This window comes from Vitis riparia, chromosome 3 (genome assembly GCF_004353265.1).
Source record: "Vitis riparia cultivar Riparia Gloire de Montpellier isolate 1030 chromosome 3, EGFV_Vit.rip_1.0, whole genome shotgun sequence".
Lineage (NCBI taxonomy): Eukaryota > Viridiplantae > Streptophyta > Magnoliopsida > Vitales > Vitaceae > Vitis > Vitis riparia.
The window spans coordinates 11,647,521-11,664,081 of record NC_048433.1 but is presented as its reverse complement, the minus strand read 5'-3'; the positions used below and the strand labels follow the sequence as shown (position 1 = coordinate 11,664,081).

Genomic DNA, 16,561 nt, shown 5'->3' with positions numbered 1-16,561 from the left:
TTGATTGATGACACTTAAATGACCGGTTATGGTGTGAGAAAATAGACCCAACTTCCTTCTCATCCAGCATTACCGTGGCCAAGTCCATCAAAGCCTTTCTTGCACGACGGAACTGCCCTTCACCCATCATACTCCGATGAGAATCCATAGCAGACAAAGCAATTTCCAACTGTTTTTCCCATTACCGAATCTTCTCAATTCCATCATGAGTTGCATTACAAATATCAAGAGCCTTTAGACATCGATCAAAGAACTCAGCAACCAGATGGTCTAAAGGTGGTTTGGAGACCTGAATTTTGTTGTTCAACAAGATAACCCTGAATTCCTCATGGCAACAAATGAATGCATCCAACATTTTCCGCATCCAAGCAAGAGACAACAATTCATCAACACTGACAATTGAGAGATCATGAAATCGCTTAGAAATCAGTTGTAGAAACAATTCAATATCTAACTCTTGAGTATTAATGTCGTGATTTGCTTCTACGGAATGAACCTGTTCACGCTTAATACTTAAAATTGAGCGACCGATTGATACAAAAGGTGAAGTAGTCCCCTGATTATCTACTGGTGAAACTTGGGCCATTAGCATGTCATGCGGAGCTTAGAAAGAAGACGCAATGATCATGGAGTAAGAACTGCAAGTCCCATTTATCTTAATTCAATACATTTGAATAGATTTGGTATTTGCCTGAAGATCTTAAATCAATGTGGACTGGGAATCCATATTTTCAACAGTCTCATGGATTGTCTCCTCCGGAACAACCTCTCTGTATCTTTCTATTGGGCACAAAAGCAGATATAACATGGTCTTCACAAAAATTCATAGCACAACTGTTTTCTCCAACTTGAGCTCCATCCGACTGAGTGTTCATACACTGATTGCTATCTAGAGGTGAGCTTAACTGATCCATATAAAGCTTAGAATCTACATAAAGCTCTAAGAAATGGGACAATCTAGGAGATGAAATGAAGAGTCTCACTAGAAACACTCATGAACAAGCACAACAATGTGAAAATAAAAACCCAAGAGAAACAGATAATAGACATACAAAAAATGGGTGGCCAAATGAGCCGCATTATATGATCATTTAATGGGCTTATGATGGTAAAGAAAACAACACCAGTAAATTCAAAATGAAATGTAGCCAATATGAAACAGAGTAAGCAATAACAGAGTCTCAATAATCTCAATCTAAAACTGGCATGAATAATAACATAAAATAAAAACCAGTAATGGCAAGCATATGAGCAACCTAAAAGTCTATAGAAACATCATATGTACCTGGCAAGACTTCTCTCAAGCAAGCTCTGCTTGTCTTCGAGCACTCCTTCCTCCACCCAAAATGTAGAGATACTCCATCTTCTTCTCTCAAAAACCTACTCTTCAGATCTCTCTCGAGACCCACGACAAACTACTCACTCCCTCAAAGATGTTCAAGCTCAGCTCATCATTTTTTTTCCTATGGTTCTTATTGCTCTCCGAAATGGCCTTTTTTTTTTTTTTTTACTGCCTTTTCCAAGACACTAGCTCACACATCTACTCTCCCTCCGTTCTCTGAAAAAAAAAAAAATCCTTTTCCCCTCAAGCTCCTCTCTCTGCTCAAGCTGTTTTTGCTCCAAAAAAAAAAAAAAAAAAAAAACCTCGTCATCTCCTAGTCTCATCCTCTGCTCAGTTCATCCATGCTCTGTTTTTCTTTTATTTCTAGTCCCATCTTCCATCTGTTCCATTGTTTTTAGTTCAGCGAAGACGTCACTACCTTCAACCACCACCATGGTGAGTGTCCTTTTCCATGCACCTCAATCATGCAGCTTGGCCACCTCATGGAAAGGTCGTCCCCCACTCTTTGCCTAGCTCACTTCGGGGTGGTAAAAAAAAAAAGAATTCTTCCATCCGAGGGGGTCTACAGCAGGCCATTTCTTAGTTTTTTTTTTTTTTCTTTCAACATGCCAAATCCTTCCTACCTACACGCATATTTCATCATTTTTTTTTTCTCATCTCTAAAGTAAAAACTTTTAACCTCCATGCTCCCAAATTTTATGTAATTTTCACATCCAAAACTATATATATATTTATTTATTTATCTAGATCTATTCATTTGAGTAATCAAAATTGAGATATTCCGAAGAATATCTAAAGTGTTCAAAACTAATTAACGAATATAAAATATTAATTTAAGGATTAAAAATCGTACCTAAAAATTTGATCTTTAAACTTTAAACCTCCAAATCTTCAACCCTATACTCTCTGATTTTTTTTATCTCTATGTAAAAAGATTTTCTGAATAGAGAAAATAGGAAAAATTATAATTTTTACCTAGGGGTTTTAAATACGAAAAGACTTTTGTACCCTTATTAAATTACTTTAATTAATTAATAATTTCTAAATTACAATTTTACCCCTAAATTGGGTTTGGGGCATTACAACTATCCTTTTTGTTACCTACCAATGAGGGTATCATTGATTGTATTTCTCGCTTATTTAATTTGTTATTAGAATTCAAAGTTACTTTGATAGAAGTCAAGTTCCATCTCAATCTCAATCCTCATTTAACTTAGTTCACAAAATCATAATGATATTCTCATTCAACTTCTTTTCAAATTTATCTACAATGCATATATTTTTTTCTCAAAGGTTTTTTGCCACACTAGATGTTGGTAGGGGCACTAAAGCTCCTCCTTTTGGCTAATTGTTGGATAGGATATTTATTAATTATATTAATTATAAATTAAGCACATTTTACAATATTGAAGGGATGCATCCCAAAGTAGCATACCTTGATCCAATTATTCATATCTTTCTTACAATATCTTGTCTTAAACACCTTTTTATAAATACTTGGATTTAATATTATTATTTATATTTAATTAAATATTTATATTTAATTAAATTACTTTTAGTTATTTTTCATGCAATATCCAATGGGAGATTGGAATGGGAGATGTGTGACAAATAAGGAAAATAGTAAGGGACTCGGTACTTATTGAACTTCTCATCTCAATCGTTGGATGCCTATGATGAAATTTGAATAGTTGAATATCAATACAAATAAATAAAATCAAGATATAAAGATACAAATGGATGAGATTCATATACAAAACTATGAAACCCAAAACCCAAAAACGTATATATGATACCTACCCAACAATAACTTTGGGTTATGCCAACAAATTAAATGAGTGATTGAGATCTAAATGAGAATTAAGCATGGAAATAAGATTCCAAGTGTGTTTGAGAACAAAAAAATATATCATTGAAGTTTAAAAGTACTAGTTGACTACACATAAGAAAATAAAAGAATGATAAAGAGTTGAAGTAAAAAAGTATCCTTCAAGTACTCTCCTAGGGGCCCATAAATAAATGAAAACTAGTTATTGAGACTAAGATGAGAGTTGAGCATGTCTAAAAATAGTATAGAGCGCACACATATTTTTTTTTATAAAGCTTTTCATTGCGCCAACTAATCTTGGTATATAGGATATTTTAAATTAATTATACTAATTATAAATTAAAGACACTTTACAGTATATGGAGATAACATCTCAAAGTTGTATACGTTAATCCAATTATTCATATCTTGCTCATATAATCTTGTCTCACACATTTTTAAGTACTTGTATCCGACACTATTATTTGTATTAGTTAAATTTTCATATTTAATTAAATTACTTTTACTTATAATTTTCATATGTTATCTCATAAGAGATGTATCAAATAAAGAAATATAAGGTATTGGATATGAGAAAAAGTTATTTAGGTTATATATTTATATGAACTCCTTTTAACCTTATAAACATATTTTAAAGTTATGGGGAATCTTTTGGGTTCAGAACAAATAATATCTACACAATTAAGTGCATGTTGTAACAAATGGTATCAAAGCCAATCATCAACCCTGGTGTGGGGTTTGTTTGGCTCCATGAAGAGTGTTTGTTTATTTGGCCTGTAATCTCATGGGACAAAACAAGGACGTTACGTCTGCATGAAATGGTTTTTATGATATCCCACATCAGATATAAGAGAAAGTTATCAGAGCTACATATGTATGGATTTCTCTTAATCTTAAAAACGTGTTTTAAAGTCATGAGAGTCCCTTAAATACAAAACGAACAATATCTATATGATTAAGAGCAAGTCTTTATATTAATACCAACTAAATTGTTAATTCCAATTGTTGGATATATATAATGAAATTTACACAATCGATACCTAAAAAAGTGTAACTAAATTGTTAATTCCAATTCTTGGATATATATGATGAAACTTACACAATCGAAAAAGTGTAACTTTATGATGAAATTTACACAACCGATACCTAAATTCAGACAATAAATTAAACGAGGGATTGAGATTGAGAGAAGAGATGGGCATCAAAATAAGATTTCAAGTGTTTCCAATAAAAGAAAATGTATAATTGACTTAAAACAAAGAAAAATAGTAGGATGATGGATACTTGATATTGAAAAAGTATATAGGAGATAGGATGATGGATAGTTAGTACTTAGTACCCAAAAGGTATCTTTAATACTCTGGTGGGACCAACAAATAAATCATGGAAACAAAGACAATCCGCTGAAATTTTCAGCTTGGATCCCAATTATCAGCTTGGAAAAAACACTACAATAGTAGAGGATCCAAAGTTTTTAATAATGCTTTATATAATAAAATGTATTTTTTAAAGGGTCATTTAACTATAATTATCCATGTATCACTTCAATTAATTTTTTTCAAATATTATTCTGAGTATTTTTTAAAAAAAAATTAAGCACATAATTTATATAAAGAAACTTTTACAAACATTAGAAGATGTTGTCCCTCTCAAAATCACTTTCAACAAGTTTAAAATTATATAATTAAATTCTTTTAAAAGGTGTGTTGAAATTTTTTTTTCATTATTATGCTAGAAGGTTGATTTAATTTTAATTTTAAAAGATATAGGAGAACATATTATTAAAATAAAATGAATTTTAATGATCTTACATGAACATACAATATAATTTATTGTGTTATCTAATCATATCATTGAAATCATATTTATTGCTCATTAATTTGTTGTCAAAATTCAAATTTACTTTGATAGAAGCCAAGGCACATCTAAATCTCAATCTTCATTTAATTTGTTGTGAGAATGAAAGTTACTAATTTGATAGGCATCATTTCGGGTTTAGCTCTTTCCTCAACTTTGTCACCACTAATCGTCTACTTTTTATTTGAATCTTATTTGTTTGTAACTTTGTACCTTGATCCCCCTTCAACTCTTTTCTTCATTCTGCCATTGGTCACATGTTTTTTTGTCTGAACATTATTTGTTTATACTTTTGTATTTTGATTTTTTATCTAAATCTTATTTATTTATATCTTTGTACCTTAATCCTCGACTCTTTTTCCTAGGCTCTACCCTGCCTCTAGTCCCATGCATTTTATTTGAGTCTTATTTGTTTACAACTTTGTACATTGATCTCATTTATTTATCAAGATGAGAACTTCGGTTGGTGCATTTCTTGAGAAAATTTAATTAAATATGAGTAATAGTATTCCACACATAGATAAAAATATGATTAAGATAATATAAGATGATATGAATAATTTACATTAAAGTATAAAACTTTGGGTTATATCTTTGATATTGTAATTTTTTTAAAAAATTTATAACTAGTATAATTAATTTAAAATATCTTATCCCACATAGAGGAAAAAACATTTTCTTGGGGATTAAGGGAAAAAAACTTAGATTTACCCTCAAACAAAATGAAAAACATTTAGAGAAATTTTTTAAAGGAATTAAAAATTGTAAGATGTTTTACTAAAATAATTTCAATAAGAATATGGGATTTTTTTACAAAGAATTCAATAATTTAATATGTTATAAAATTTTCACATAACTAAATATAAAATCAATAGAGAAAAATGGAATTTTTTTATTTTAGAAGTATTTTATCATGAACTATGATTAAAAACACAAGTTGTGACATCCCACATCGGATAGAGGGGAAAGTTCCTGACGCTATATATGTAGAGACTTCTCTTAACCAAGTAAACGCGTTTTAAAGCCGTGAGGGCCCTCTTGGGCGCAAAGCGAACAATATCTACATGGTTGAGTGCGGGTCGTTACAAATGGTATAAGAGCCGATCCCCGACCCCGGTGTGGGGTTTGTTTGGTCCCGTAAGGGGTGTTTGTCTGTTTGGCCCCACAATCCCGTGGGACACAACGAGGACATTGTGTCTACATGGGGGGGGGGGGGGGGGTGTTTGTGACATCCCACATCGGATAGGGGCTGTTTAGCCCCACAATCCCGTGGGACACAACGAGGATGTTGTGTCTACATGGAGGAGGGGGGGGGGGGGGGGGGGTGTTGTTTGTGACATCCATATCGGATAGGGGGAAAAGTTCTTGGCGCTATATATGTAGAGACTTCTCTTAACCAAGTAGACGCGTTTTAAAGCCGTGAGGGCCCTCTTGGGCCCAAAGCGAACAATATCTACATGGTTGGATGCGGGTCGTTACATAAGTTGTTTGATGGTTAGATCATTTGAGTTTTGATAATCATATGTACGCACAAATTTCGTAACAACCTTGTGATGTAAGTAAAACAATAGAAAAAATATGCGAAACAAATTTTTTTATTAAAACTATTAAATTGTGGGATATAATCTTTATCATAATATTCTTTTACAAATATATATATATATATATATATATATATAGATATATCACCTTGATCACAATTTAAAAGACAACGATGCAAATATTTCTTTGATTTTAGAGATCAATTGAAGACTACAAGTTGTTTGTTTTTTAATAAACTTATTGAAAGGTGAAGATCGCTTTTATAACACTTCTATCATTTCTTGAACTTGGTGGAAGATTTTGTGAAGCCTCTAGAGTCCTTTTTTGCCGATTTAAAGAAGTCTCTTCATTTAGAGAATTAAAATTTGGAATTCTCTATTATTTAGTTGCTTAATTCAAATTTTATGTTAACAACTTGTCTTTTTCATTAAAAAAAATTTTGAACAAGGGAATATTTATTTACTCTTTATTCTCTTTTGATTTTAATTGAAATATTTATTTCCTTTAAGAATTTGTCAACAAAAGAATATTTATTTTATTTTTTTAATTCTCCTCTTATTGCAATCGAAATAATTAATTTTACTTGAAAGATTAAAATTTGTATTATTCCAAATTTCATCACGCGTTTCATTATTTTCAAATGTATCTAGAATTTATCACTTGTAGATCCAAAATTTTATCGAGGGAGTCATATTTTTTTTATAACCAATTTAGTGATAATTTATTTCACTAAAAATTTTGATGTCTACGATATCTCTCTTGATAAAAGTTTGATGATTATTGTTATTTATAATTCAAAGTATCTTACAAAATTTTATTATTTTGTACCGTTAGAATTAAAGAATTATACATAAACTCCCTTAGTATAAATAATTATATAATTATTTATTAAAATTTGAAAATAAACAAATTAAAATTCTAAAGAATTGAGGGAAACTAACAATTTTAAAAATTATTTAATAAAATACCACAAAAAATTATTAAAAATTCATTTTCATTTGAGAATGAAAAATTAAATAAAAAAATTCACAGACACGAAATAAATTGCCATTTTTCTCTGGAACTGAAGAATATACGGGTCCCAAAATTAGAAAGGGAGGGGTCATGGTGCCCCAGCGTCGTTTCTGGATCTGCTCCTGCCTAAAATGACAAGTAGCTCAGAATGATCCATACGTAGAGTCGGACTTTGCTCGTATCTTCAACCTCAAGTTGTCTACTCTAGTCTGAGCCATAATAAATAAAAGGGAAGTAGGTCCCCCTCCCCACCACCCCTCACCCCTCACGGCAGATCCGAGATTTCGCCTAGGTGGTGGTCTGGGTTGGTGAAGTTGCCCCCACATCCACCGGCGACCGCCCACCGCCCACCACCCACCACCCACAACCCAGATCGGCCGCTGCCGTACAGAGGAGAAGGGACTCACGCAACTGGGTCCTACATCCCGATGAGAAAACACTTGGTTTCCACACATTCCAAGATCAACGGCCACCCTACGTTGGTAATTTGGTAGACATCCACTTCCCCTTTTTCTTTGCCCTATTAATAGAGGGGCCCTTGTGACCAACTCGAAGTCTCTAAGCCCCATCCTTCTCAGCTTGCTTAGCTTCGAGATTCAGTATTGTGTAGGTTTTTTGACATTTGACATAGACATAGACATAGATGGGGGCTTTGGATGAGGGGCACTTTAGTGTGGAACTGGAGGATGGCGTGAATGTGGAGGTGGATTTGAGCCAGAGACTCTACCCATTGAGGAGGCTGTTAAAGTGCTTCTGCAGGGTTTGGGTGAGGATATCAATAGGGAAGGCATCCGTAAGACCCCTGCCCGTGTTGCCAAGGCCCTTTGTGAAGGAACTAGAGGTACCATCTCCCTCTGTTTTTTTTTTCCCTTTCATCTGCTGCTTTTTCTTGTTTCTTCTTTTATTCTGTGTTGGAAAATTTTGGGACTGGGACTTAGTTTTATTTTCAGCTTAATGTATTGGTTGGGAAATTGTGATCTACCTCACTTTATCTTCATTATCTACATATATGTGTGTGTTTGAAAATTTTGAGTTATTGGTTAATTCACTATGTTTGAGACTTTCTCAACATCTCAGTATATGTATTGCCGAAAATTCTGTACCCACCTTGGTTTTGTCCTATGGCTCATTAGTTGGATTTTGAGACAGCCTTTTTGCCTGTACAAATCTCTGGATTTGTCTTGGGCAGGGTGAGCTACTTCTCGTGGACCTAGGCAGGATAAAATATGTGATCCTTCTCTAGAAATTAAATGATTCCCAAATCTTTGTAGTAAATCTAAAGGTGAGTTGTAAACTTGGGAGTTAATGAATCTAATTTTCTTCCTGATGCATACATAAGATTTGTTTTTGATGGGTAAATTTTCGTTCCCATTGAGACTTTTAACCTGGAACCTCCCACCGACCCTCCCTATCCTTTTACGACTTGAGCCAGGCCAGCCAGGCCTCAAGGGAGGAAAAAAAACCCACAATCCATTGGCTTGCTTGTTTTTGTAAGGCCTAAACTGAGCCAAAATTTCTGTTGAAGTCAGAAGCAAACACTAAGTTAGCATATTTAATTTCACTCTAATCATTATTAGATTATAAGCTTTGGCATCCCCATTCACATTCAATGGTTTACTTTCATTGTATCTGAGACCGTGATGCCATGCCCTGCCAACATTGTAATAATCCTTGTTTGAGATCCAGGAGATAGTGTTATATTACATATTACAGGTCGGTTTAGGATTAAGATACCTTTTGCAAAAGGGCTCCCTGGATTCACTTTTTCCTGGATGTGAATGAAGTTGACTTTCAAGTCTGTTTCCTTGGATGTCAACCAAATTAGTTGGCTGTTGCCTCCTGTTTGAAATTATGGTTTCTTTTCAGGTTTAAATTTCCATTTTTGCTTATGGATTGTACCATTTTTCAGTATTATTCATATATTTTTTATGTGAAGTTGGTGCATTCATGGGCAAGAAAAAGGCTATAGAAGGTGGATTGCTGATGCAAATAGGTTCTTTGATAGCCATTTATGAATCCTGTTCTTTAAAGTTTAGTTTATTGTGCATGGCTTAACACTTGTAGGTTGTAAGCATTTCTCCACATTATTCTAATAATGTCATGTGAAATTGATGAATTCATTGATTGGCAAAGGTTGGTAAAAGGTGGCTGTTCAAAAAATATGAGGCATGGATATGATATCTAGATATCTTATGGACTATTATTGATTTGGAGTTGGAGTGATGGCTTGCAAATTATTAAGTAGAACTTTTATTTCTTTTTCTAGGTTACAGGCAAAAGGCAAAAGACATTGTTCAAGGTGCCTTATTCCCTGAAGCTGGTTTGGATGATGGAGTTGGTCATGCAGGAGGAGTGGGCGGGCTCGTGATTGTTCGAGATCTTGATCTCTTCTCATACTGTGAATCTTGTTTGCTTCCATTCCAGGTAAAGTGTCATGTGGGTTATGTCCCATCAGGGCAACAGGTTGTGGGCTTAAGTAAGCTTTCTCGGGTAGCTGATGTTTTTGCAAAGCGACTCCAAGATCCACAGCGTCTCGCAGATGAAGTGTGTTCTGCTTTGAACCATGGGATCAAGCCTGCAGGTGTTGCTGTTGTACTTCAGTGTTTACATATTCATTTCCCGAATTTAGAGTTGGGCTTCCTTGATTCAACCCATCAAGAGTGGGTCAAAGTATCGGTTTGTTCTGGTAAAGGCCTTTTCGAAAATTCAAAGGCCACCATTTGGAGCGATTTTTTAAGTCTCCTGAAATTCCGAGGCATGAATGTGGAGAAAACCCGTACCAAAGATTCCACAAGTCCATGTTGGTGCCCGTCCCAGTCTTCCTCTGCTTTAATTCCATGCAAGATAGAACTTGTCCACCAAATGGATGCTGCAGTAACTTCAATTCTCAAGTCTTTGGGTGAAGACCCATCGAGGAAAGAGCTGGTACGAACCCCTAATCGTTATGTGAGGTGGCTGATGAACTTTGAAAAAGCTAACTTGGAGCTGAAGTTAAATGGGTCTGTTTGTGGTAAGATGGATCCTTTTCATCCCAGTTGCAACGAGGCAGAGATGCAGTCTGAGCTGAACTTGGCATTCTGGTCTCTGTGCGAGCATCATTTACTTCCCTTTCATGGTGTTGTGCATATAGGCTACTTCTGCACCAAAGGAACCAATCCCATTGCAAGATCCATTTTAGAGTCAATAGTACATTTCTATGGCTTCAAGCTCCAAGTACAGGAAAGGCTTACCAGGCAGGTTCTGAGACTGTTTCATCTCTGCTAGGTGGAGATGTGATAGTGGTGGTGGAAGCTAGTCACTCGTGCATGGTCTCCAGAGGAATTGAGAAGTTAGGAAGTAATACTGCTACAATGGCTCTGCTTGGCCGGTTTTCAACCGATGCTGCTGCAAAAAACATGTTTTTGCAGAACATTCAAAACACTTCAACTTCTTGAGGACAAGGGTTCAAATCCAGATTTCTTCTATCTATTACAAATTTTTTTACTTGCATTGGTATTCCTTTTTGGTTTTCTTCCCCCCTGATCTGCAGTCTCACAGGCATGACCGGGATAAATTGCAGCTGATCTGCCAGAGTTGTGTTCAAGTTGGAAATGCTACGGTAATTGAGGATCCAAGGTTTTTATTTCATTCATTCATGTTTCTACTGATATGTAGCATAGACACCCTTGAAAAGAAAATTCCAGCAGCATGTCATTGTTTCTCTATGATCACTTTCTCTTCTGAAAACATCTAAGCAAAGTTTCATCCTTTTTTTCATAATGGAAAATAGAGAAGTTTAGATTTTGGAATCCAATGTTCATTTCCATAATCTTTGTTGAACGTCTTGTTTGTGTTTTCGCAATCCAAATGGGAGTGGTGGGATTTAAATGAGAACATCATATAGAGTGCATTAATAATTTTCTATTCATAACAGAATCAAATTTGAGTAGGTGTGGAATATGAATGGTTTTAGAAAGGGATATTCTTTGTTTAGAGGTTTTTTCCATCCTTTTATGGAAATCTAGTGAACCAAATCCTAATGGGTGGGTGAGAGACGTGAGAGTGAGAGAGCAGAAAAGGCAAAAGTTGAAAAGGGCCTCTGGGCAGACATAGACCAAAATCACCCTCTTTTCTTCCTTCCACCAGCCTATCTCATTCATGCTTCACGTCGTGGCTCATGCCCCACTCCCATCTCATCTCATTCTCATTCACTCATTTATTCTATTGGGTCAAAACAAACTTTCGTTTATTAGTTGGTCTTATAAGGGATTTTTAAAAAATTCAATAATTTTGAAACATTTTTATTAAAATATAACTCTTCAAAACTATTTTCAAATTTTCAACACTTTCAAAGAGTTCAATTGAAAATTGAATATTGATATGGTCTTTCAAAGGAGTAGCTTCCCTATGTAATTTGAAGTTGTTCTTTTTAAAAGATTTTTTTTTTTAAATATTTAGTTTTATTATAATTTTTTTTAAAAAAAATTAATATTAATTAAAAATTTATATATTTTAAAATTATTTTATAAATTTGAAATGATATATACAAATATTTCATTGACTTTAAATGTACTTTTTATTTTACTCCACTATTTTGTTCCTTCTATTATTTCTTTTCTTGGTATTTTCTCTCAAATTCTTGGTGGCCAAACATAAGGTAATCCTTATAATTGCTTTTGATGGCTTTGGGACTTTTTGTGTTTTAAAATTAATTTTTCTAATTTTTAATTTAAATGATAGACGTATGATTGGGCCCAGATTGGAAATTTAACTTATGTTTATTTGACACTGCTTATGTATGATTGGAATGTTGGAATTTCATACCCGCAAGTCTTGACACGTTTTAGTGCAAGTGTTTAATTGAATAAACATAAATAATATTATCAAAATTATGGACATCATTGCCCAATTTATAAATGCCAAAGAACGAAACACGGTCCAATTTAAATATTAATAATTTCTCTCAATGCTGGTAAATGAACACCAAAAAGTAAGATGAGTTATGAAAATGGTTGGCTTACCAGCCCATCCTCAATCTTTGTCGGAATTTCCTAGCAGCTCCACCAGATGCTGCAAATAAACAAGCTCCATGGTCATGTCTGTAACCACGGATGAAAATTTCAGTATATATTGATGATATATCACGTATTAGAAGTTATGGAAATGATATCAGGTGAAGAAATATCATTTAGGCGAAATTTTGGGAAAAATTGCCAAAAATCGTCAATATCGTCGATTTTTCTCGATATATTGAATGGTCAACGTGAGTCAATAGACAGTCAAATGTGCTACAGTACCTCCTAAAAATTGCCTTGCAATTTTTGCTCCTGTTGTTAAGGAGCGATTAAAATTATCACGATAATTTTATTCATAGTATTTTTAATAAATTAATTAAATATTAAAACATTGTACATATATCACAATTTATTTTATATCATTTAATACAATTTAATTAAATTGATCATAATTTTAATATTAAATATATTTTAAATTAGACATATTATAATAAAATATCACAATATTATTATGAAATAATATTTGATATAATTTAATAATAAATGTACACTTATAAAATTCATATTTTTTTTTATTGTTGTATATAATATTATTATCAAATATGATAAATCATATTATTCATATATCAAATTCTTTAATAAAACAACTTTAAAATGTCTATTTAATTACATTTTTATGAGGTTTTTATTATATTTTTATGAATTTTGATCAATTTTAGGCTTATCGATATTTTTTTCCAAAACATCCATCGATATATCTGTAAAATCAAAATACCAATTGTTAGCCCAAGGGTTCTCCTAATCGGGTTTTGATGATAACAAACCATGACTAAGTGACTAATTGATTTGAATGGTAAAGATTCTCAGGTATAAATTCGAAAATTCATCAAAGGACCAAATGGATACAAGATTGAGACTTTTGGAAGACTTGATCATAGGCAACGAATGTAAGATGAATGCATGAGTGCACTTAGGATTTTCATACTGTTTCATGCATCTTAGAAAACTTGGTTTATCCTTTAAAACTTCAATTTCCTTAAAACCCAAGTTTTATCAAATGTACCTTAGGCAAAACGTTTTAAAATTGACATATTAATTCACCTAAAGACCTTGCTTAAGTGTTAGAAAAGAAAGGAATTGAAAAAGATAGGTTTTCGGGGCCAAAAGGCTGAACTGATCGAGGCTTTGACCAACCGGCTCAATCGGTTGGGGAATCGGTCAACTGGTTGCCCTCATCCGGTCGAGGTTTGGTCGAGGAGTGCCAAAAACACTTTCTCTCATCCAGTAGCTTCCTCTTCTCGGTTAAGGTTCACCCTTTCCCGGTCGAGGTCCGGTCGACCTTTGGTCGAGGCAACGGTAACCTGCCAAAGCATTAAATGCTCCAACGGCTAGTAAACCGATCGAGGCTACCTTTTGCTGTTTTTGACTCCCGAGCTTAGAAACCTATAAATTGAGAGCTCCACTTCATTTATGACATAGAGAACACTTGCAATCAATTGTCTACCTACCTGTTCTTGGCCTAAAAGCTCTTAATTCTTTTTTAGTGCATTAAATCATCACTTGCATATCCTTTAGTGCACCCTTGTGAGTCATCCTAGTTTTGTTTTGTATTTGAGCTAGGTTGAGGGATTCATTCTTGTAAAAACTGAGTGTTAAAGCCTTCAAGAGGTTTGAATCTTGAAGAGATTGTGTAAGAGCCCATTGGAGCCGGAATCCAAGTGTAAGAAGATTGGAATCTTGGTTGAAGCTTCAAGTTAGTGGAACCCTCACTCGGTTAGGAGATTGAGGAGAGTAGATGTAGGTAAGGAAGTGCCGAACCACTATAAAACCTGAGTTTGAATTCTCTAACTCTATCTCTTTATTTTTGTTTATATTATGCTTGAAATTGTTGTGTTGGAAAAGTTTTTTAAAAACCTAATTCACCCCCCTTTTTGGGGGTTTTTCTTAATTAAGTATAGTCTTTATTTTCTCAATTGGTATTAGAGTTATACCTCTTACTTAAGACTTAATCGTCTAAGAGGAAATGACTATTCCATCAAGCTCATCTCAAATTGAAAATTTTACAAAACATAGAGCTCCATTTTTTACGGGAACCGACTATCCCTATTGGAAAACTAGAATGACTTGGTATTTACAATCAACCGATTTAGACGTATAAGACGTCATTGAAGATGGCCCAACTTTTCCTACTAAACTAGTTGATGGAGTCTTGGTTCCAAAACCCAAACAAGAATGGAATGAGCTTGATAGAAGAAATTTTCAATTAAATGCTAAGGCTGTTTTTACTTTGCAATGTGCTATGGATAGAAATGAATATAAGAGAATATGTCAATGTAAATCATCTAAAGAAATTTAGAGATTACTTGAGATAACTCATGAAGAAACAAATCAAGTGAAAGAGTAAAAAATTAATTTACTTGTTCATAACTATGAATTGTTTTCAATGAAAGAAAATGAGACTATTGTTCAGATGATTACTAGGTTCACCGACATTGTCAATGGTCTTGAAGCTTTGGGAAAAACTTAAAAAGAAACCAAAAAGGTGATGAAGATATTAAGGTCACTCCCATCAAAGTGGCATACTAAGGTCACTGCAATTCAAGAAGTAAAAGACTTGACTAAGCTACCCATGGAAGAGCTCATAGGGTCATTGATGACATATGAGATTAACTTGGCAAAGAAGCTATAAGAGGGTGAAGACAAAAAGAAGAAGAGCATAACTCTCATAGCTACAACCAAGGAAGAAGAATATGTTGAAGAAAAAAACCAAGTGAGGAAGATGATGATTTAGCCCTCATCACAAGAAAGCTTAACAAATACATGAGGAGTGAAAGGTTTAGAGGAAGAAAGTTCACCTCTAGAAGAGACCTTTCTAAAAAGGAATCCTCATCTCATTGTGACAAGGAGAAATAGGAAGAGAAAAGAGATTTGGTGTGTTTCAAATGCAAAATAATAGGACACATCAAATATGATTGTCTTCTCTACAAAAGTGAATCCAAGAGAAGAATGAAAAAGGCAATGATGGCCACTTGGAGTGAAAGTGAAGAATCCTCCGAAGAAGAAAAGGAGAAAGAAGTGGCAAACATGTGCTTCATGGAAATAAATGATCTTGGTGAGGTAAACTCTAACTTTAGTGATGAAGATATGCATGATGTTTTTGAAGAATTATATGAGGATTTTGAAAAACTTAGTTTGAAAAATAATTCTCTTAAAAATAAAATTCAAGAACTTGAAAAAGAGCTTGAAGAAGTGAAAGAAAAATTTTCAATTGTTGAAATATCTAAAACTCATCTTGAAAAAGAAAATGAGATTTTGAGAAGTGAAAATGAGATTTTGAAAAAGAAAAAGGAATGGTTGACCTCCTTTCTTTCAATTTTTTCTTGTGGACAAAAATCTTTTGAAATGATCTTAGCTAGTCAAAAATGTGTTTTTGACAAACAAGGGCTAGGATTCAAATCCTTAAAGAATCAAAAGTATTTTAAAAACTATTTTGTAAAAGAATCCACAAGTGCAAGTCCTTCTACTACTTGCAACTTTTGTGGAAGAGGAGGGCACATTAGTAGCACATGTCCCTTAAGAAATGGATCTCAAAAGAATTCAAATGCTAACGTTAAAAAGGTTTGGATTGAGAAATCCAAGGTCACTAACCCTCAAGGACCCAAAAAGATATGGGTACCTAAATCAACTTGAATTTTATTTTGTAGGGTTCAAAGACGGATAAGTGGTTCTTGGATAGTGGATGCTCAAGACACATGACCGGGGATGAATCCAAGTTTGCTTTCCTTACAAAGAGAAATGGAGGATACGTTACCTTTGGAGACAATGCAAAATGAAGGATCATTGGTCAAGGCAACATTGGTAATGACACATCCTCTCTTATTGAAAGTGTTTTATTAGTGGATGGTTTAAAACATAATATTTTAAGCATTAGTCAACTTTGTGACAAAGGTTTTAAAGTAATTTTTGAAGCATCTCATTGCATCA

General features: G+C 33.8%; 1 pseudogene; it reads left to right on the top strand.

Moving 5' to 3' along the window:
• Positions 1-7,674: 7,674 nt before the first annotated feature.
• On the top strand, positions 7,675-11,287 carry LOC117909194 (annotated as a pseudogene).
• The last annotated feature ends 5,274 nt before the right edge of the window (positions 11,288-16,561 follow it).